Consider the following 6000-nt stretch of genomic DNA (forward strand, 5'->3'; position numbering starts at 1 on the left):
GGATTCGTTCTTTTTAATTATTCAAAGAACCTCAACCTAAAGGGCTCAAAGCAAGGAAGGCAAGGAAAAGAGAGAATCTAGAAAAGAAAGCATGGGACCGTTCAGATATCTGATGCGACAGTTGTGCGACATTTTAATTCAATTAAGAGCTTTGCGACCCCTGCAACAGGGAGGGCCCTATAAGGCCTTAGCTGTTTGCAGTGACCACTGAAAATCTGAAATTTGAAAATCTGGTCCACCCGCCGCGGTGGCTCAGTGGTTAGGGCGCTCGACTACTGATCCGGAGTTCCCGGGTTCGAACCCGACCGCGGCGGCTGCGTTTTTATGGAGGAAAAACGCTAAGGCGCCCGTGTGCTGTGCGATGTCAGTGCACGTTAAAGATCCCCAGGTGGTCGAAATTATTCCGGAGCCCTCCACTACGGCACCTCCTTCTTCCTTTATTCTTTCACTCCCTCCTTTCTCCCTTTCCTTACGGCGCGGTTCAGGTGTCCAAAGACATATGAGACAGATACTGCGCCATTTCCTTTCCCCAAAAACCAATTATTATTATTATTATTATTATTATTATTATTATTATTATTATTATTATTATTATTATTATTATTATTATTATTATTATTATTAACAACTGACACAGTCAACTATCATACCCGAAAAGGAATGCCACTCAGATATTTCTGCACAACTCTCGTATCTCGGACAAAAGCGTGAGGCAGCGGTCAGAAAAACACTTCACGTTGAGATCTCAGATTGTGCGGAAGCCTTTAGACGCTAGCGTTCTTTTTTTTCTGTTTTTCTCTTTCTGAACCATTCGCTGCCTCGCGTATGACTCATCCACGCTAACCGCCGAAGGTGCGAGAGGCACTCGTGCACGCGTAAAGTAAGATAAGATTTTGCATAGGTATTTTTTCGCCCTTTGAGACTTACGATTACGCTTGTCGCGCCAGTATTTTACTGTACATTGTGTTAAGAGGTGCCGACCTGCGCACTTTATTATCGAGAGCTCTGGCGGTGTGTTTTGTATCTAGGCCGGTGACTTTTGAGATAAAGAGCATACACTTCGCGTGGAATAACTCCTGGACTCGTGTCAGCGGCAGAGTCGCCGCATTTTTTTTTTTTTGTGAGATAAGCGATGCAAAAGGCGGTTTCAAACACACGCCAGTTGTCGCGTTTTGTGTTTTACGGTAAGGCAGCAGCTTGAGTGACACTGACCTCTCCTCCTGCCCCGTTTGACAATGTTCTTTTAAGGCGTGCCATGCATTGGGTCTTTCACGTGCTCTGCTCTCCATTTGTATCGTCTTAATTGCCCGTCTGCTCATTTAAATCCTGTCCACTCGGGTGCACAGGTGTACACCTGTGTAAGTGTAAATTTACTCAGTATTACAAGTAGATGTGTTACAAATCTGCTCCACTTTCGGGAATTCCCCTAAACTTTTGACCAACACTGTTCCCACTTGGAGTTACTGATCAATTCGCTCTCGCCCTACCATAAGCTTGTCGTCCCGGTTAGCTCAGTTGGTAGAGCGACTGCTCCGGTGAAGCGATGGTCCCGGGTTCGAACCCCGGACCAGACAGAATTTTTCTTTAACTACGAAGTTTCTGGGAAAGCTGTATAGCTTTCCTCTGTAGCCGTTCGGGTGGATGCTAACGAGTAATAGCTACCTTATTAAAAATCTACTCCACCTAAAGGGATTCCCCTAAACATTTGACTGAAATTTAAATGACACTCTTCGCTGGCTACTAAAGTCCTCAGACGGGCCAGCATCTCTTATATAGCTAGGGATGCGTTTTCGTCCTTCTTTTCGCTCGGGTGCACAGGTGTACACCTATGAAAATGTAAATTACACCCATGCTATTCACATGTGCTTGTGCTGTGCACCTGTGCAGGCACCTAAAGCACCGAAACAGACAAACGATGTGTATACGGCTAGCGCAGTAAGTGGGAGCCCACTTCACCAACTGGTTCACAGAACTGTACCCAAGTATTTACAAGCGCAGATGGTAGCCTCCAAGAATGTATAGATGTACACGGGAGATCCGTTATAGGAGGCGCAACCGGAAAGTACAGTTATTGTTGAAAGAAATACCCTGCAGTAGGAAAATACATTCGTAGCACAGGGGTGTGCGTGCGTGCGTACATGGTTGGGGGGGGGGGGGGGGGGGGGCTCTAACTTCCTGCCAGATTTGGTGTAGCTTTGTAAAGTGCTGATGCTCATCTATCGTTTCAAAGGCTTTAGGAACAACTCTGATTTACAAACATGACTTGCTCGCAGTTCTGCAATGTTCTAGCGGAAATTATTGTCCCGCTCAGAAATGAAGGCTACACACACACTGCATCTGTGGACAGATTTGGCCTAATCTGCCCATCGTTCTTGTTATCTGCCGCGAACAGATTAGCATGTCACGATGAAGGGTTTTTGGTGAGCCGTGTTTGCTGTGCGTTATCCTAGCGTTCAATGTGTAGATCTGATCAATCGTATAGTGGTAAATGTAATAAGTTCTAACTTGCTGTCACCTATTTTTTTAGTGACATCAAATCATAAATTTTAGCCGATACCCGCTAACGCAGCGTCGTCTGCTTCACCAAACGGCATAGCAGACGGTGCACCGCCTGAGACAAATATGGCGTGCCTCTCGTTTTGATTAGCAGTAGCTAGACTAGCTAATAACACTTAAAATGTCAGAAAGTCAACAAAAGAAGTAAATGATCACAAATCCTTTAGGCTTAGAAATACTTTTCACGCAGCTGCAAAGATTTTGGCCGCATGGTGAAAGCTGTAGTCGCGGTTTCTAAGCGAAAAAAAAATGGCGCATTGCCTGCGTGGCTGCTACGCAATGATGCCTTCAAACCAAAGTTTTCTCAGTAAGGTCTATTTTAGCTTGTTTGTGAAGAGGTAGACAATTAGTTATATATATATATATATATATACATATATATATAACACAAAATATAGGCCCTTGTTTCATGAAACAACGGACAATGCGGGCGGCGTCGCGGTTCTCCGCCTCTTCTTTTTTTTTCCCGTCCAGTATTTAGCGCTCGTCTGCTTAAATTGATCCATCTGCTACGAAGTGCAACGGCCGTCGTCTGCATCGCGCCACATAAAGCAGACGGCGCGGCCGGATGCGGCGCCGAGGATAACATCTGTATACTACATGCCATTCGGACGAGTGGCATGCAACGCAGGGTTCTATAGCCTCTTTTAAATGTTCCAGAAACAACAGATTCCACGCCTGCATTATGTCCTCTCCTGTTATTGTTTCTCTTTGCCGTCTCATTCGCGACCGCTATAGAGATGATAGCAGCCCGCTGTCCCGAGTTCAAGCGTCATATCTCCTCCTTTCCTTCCTCCTCACCCTCATCCACTCGAAACGGATGTCCATTTGCAGGCAGCTGTTTTTACGAGCGTCCTTGGCTGCTCTAGCCGCTTGCTTTGAAAAAATTCCCCTCCCTCGACATTCCGTCCGACAGTCTGAGTCGCAGCTGCACGTGCCACGCTTTCAGTCCAAATGGCGGTCAGTTGTACGTGACAGTGGCTTTGTTTAAATAAAAACAGTAATATAAAAGGAGGATTAAGAGGAATAAAACTTTATTTGGCGCCAGTCGTTTGAACGAAACGACGCCGTCTCAGGAGAAGTGAGCTGTAGCTTTCACTGTAACTTTGGTTTTTGTTTCTTATTGAGATTAGCACGCGTAAGGAAATGTTGGTGCTTGAATTTGACGTCGTCTGCTGCTTTCTCGCGGAGCGGGAAAATCGCTCAATAAATGAGTAGTATGCGTCGGAATGCAGCTACATCACACAGCACGGAATGCAAATCGTAACACGGAGTAGTTGGGGGGGGGGGGGGGGGGGATAGAGGTAAGGGTGGCTTATTTATGCAATGAGCAACCATATTAGCACTCGTGTTAAGTCAATACGTGGACGAGCCATAATACACTAGCACCACTGGCCGTAAGCGCAGAGCGGTGCACTGCTAACCTTATTCGCAGAGCAAGGCCGTCACTACGGGAGAGGCGCGCTCGCACTGCCTCGTAAAATGACTCGGTTACACAACGATACGCAAAGCACGTTGCCATCGTCTGCATCAGAGAGGATGCACTGGCGAAACACGTACCGGTACTGCGGAGTTCCACGTTTATTTTTGTTTAGTAGCGACCATAAGTGGTCAGCCTCCCAGCGAGACCGCGCGCAGAGAACGAATACGAGATGGCGCAATTGCACACAAAGTGGAAGCCCGGTGCGCGAAGGACTTCGCATGCGAAGCGAATAGCTATTTACGGTGAAGTGCGAGCTTACGAGCAACTCTCGATGAAGGCGTTGCAGAATGTGGCGTCTTTTATTCCGTAATGAATTTCTTGGTCAAATGTTTAGGGGAACCCCGGGGTGGAAAAATTTTTTAATAAGTGAGTAATTACTCATTGGTATCCACTCAAGCGCATGCAGCCATACACCTATATGGAGAGCTGTATACAGCTTTCTCAGAAACTTCGTAGTTAAGGAAAAATTTGTCCTGGTCCGGGGTTCGAACCAGGGATATGGCGTGATAGCGTTGTTGAGTTAATGTCCACATATGTGGAATCGGTCATTCTCAACTTTACGTTCATATGTCCCTGGAAGTCCTCACACCACTCCTTCTGCATTGGTGCAGCGGTTAAGGGATCCGCCACAGCACTGCGATGGCAGTTGCTGCGACTGGTGGGAACTGTGCAACCCAAGTTGCTCTTCCCGAGCAACTTTTCGCGATCAATCATTAATTCAACTGCTACCTGCCAGGGTGGTTAGTTTGCTCACAATCTGGTGGGTAGGTTGTTATGACGCCGCAAGGTCACGTGACCTAGATGGCCCTCCTGCTTCCAAGGTTGCTTTCTGGGCACCACCTGCCAGAGACATGCCCGTGATTTTTCGCTCACGACGCCGGATTTTCTGGAACGGCTGCTGCTGTCTGCACCGCCAGTACCTTCTAGAAAAATAAGGCCTCTACACTCGGCCTGTGACGTCACCCACCTTTCCCGGTTGACCATACTGTGCCATGAATTTAGACCATGGGCTCAAGAAGCGACGACCGCTACGATCTTGGCGGCCTTGTGGTCTAAATTCATGGCACAGTACGATCAACCGGGCGAGATGGGTAACGTCACAGGCAGATTGCAGATGCATTTGCTCCTAGGCTAGTCTAGAAGGCACTGGCACCATTCGATTAAACGTTATTGCGCACTTTCTGAGAAACGCACTTGCATGCGTGAGCAGTCTCAAGCGCCTCTGAGTCAGACACTCGTGATCGTGTTGCTTCCGCAAACTATCTGTACGCGTCCATTTTAGATACGCAAGATAACAGGCCTTTCCGCGGCGAATAACAAAATGATAAGGCGACGAGCTTTGGCGATAGCCAGTGAGCACTCTTGAAACGATAACAGAGCACAGGAGTAAACTTTGGGATTCGGTGGCGAAATGGCCCACCAACGTGATCATGTCCACATCAGGTTTGGTATGGTTTGGTTTGGTTTATGTGGGTTTAACGTCCCAAAACTACTCAGGCCATGAAGAACGCCGTAGTGAAGGGCTTCAGAAATTTCGACTACCTGGGGCTCTTTAGCCTAGGCTCACATCCCACAGTACACGGGCCTCTAGAATTTCGCCTTCATGGAAACTGGAGCGCCCCGGCCGGGATCGAAACTGCATCTTTCGGGTCAGCCGCCGTGCTCCATAACCACTGAACCACCTCAAGTCCACATTAGTTCAAGTAATAAACAGTAGGCCCAACTCCGGCATGATGCCGCGGCGCCGAAACTCGAAACTGGCACAATTCGTCCAAAAATCATATATTCCTGCCCGCCGACCTTAACGGAAGCCTGCCGTAGTGTTATATAAAAAAGCAATGTAATTTGAATATTCCTTTTGGGACCACCCGAACATCTCGCAGTCGTGGCCGAGTGGTTAAGGCGATGGACTCGAAATCCATTGGGGTCTCCCCGCACAGGTTCGAATCCTGTCGGCTGCG

The 6000-nt window shown here is 47.6% G+C and overlaps 2 non-coding genes across 2 annotated transcripts; both read left to right on the forward strand.

The window, feature by feature from the left end:
- The first annotated feature begins 1499 nt into the window (after window positions 1-1499).
- TRNAT-GGU (transfer RNA threonine (anticodon GGU)) lies at window positions 1500-1574 on the forward strand. Its single transcript has one exon. It is a non-coding gene; the product is annotated as a tRNA-Thr (tRNA).
- Window positions 1575-5918: 4344 nt separating this feature from the next.
- Window positions 5919-6000, forward strand: TRNAS-CGA (transfer RNA serine (anticodon CGA)). The gene has a single exon. It is a non-coding gene; the product is annotated as a tRNA-Ser (tRNA).

This window comes from Amblyomma americanum, chromosome 11 (assembly GCF_052857255.1).
Source record: "Amblyomma americanum isolate KBUSLIRL-KWMA chromosome 11, ASM5285725v1, whole genome shotgun sequence".
Classification (NCBI taxonomy): Eukaryota; Metazoa; Arthropoda; class Arachnida; order Ixodida; family Ixodidae; genus Amblyomma; species Amblyomma americanum.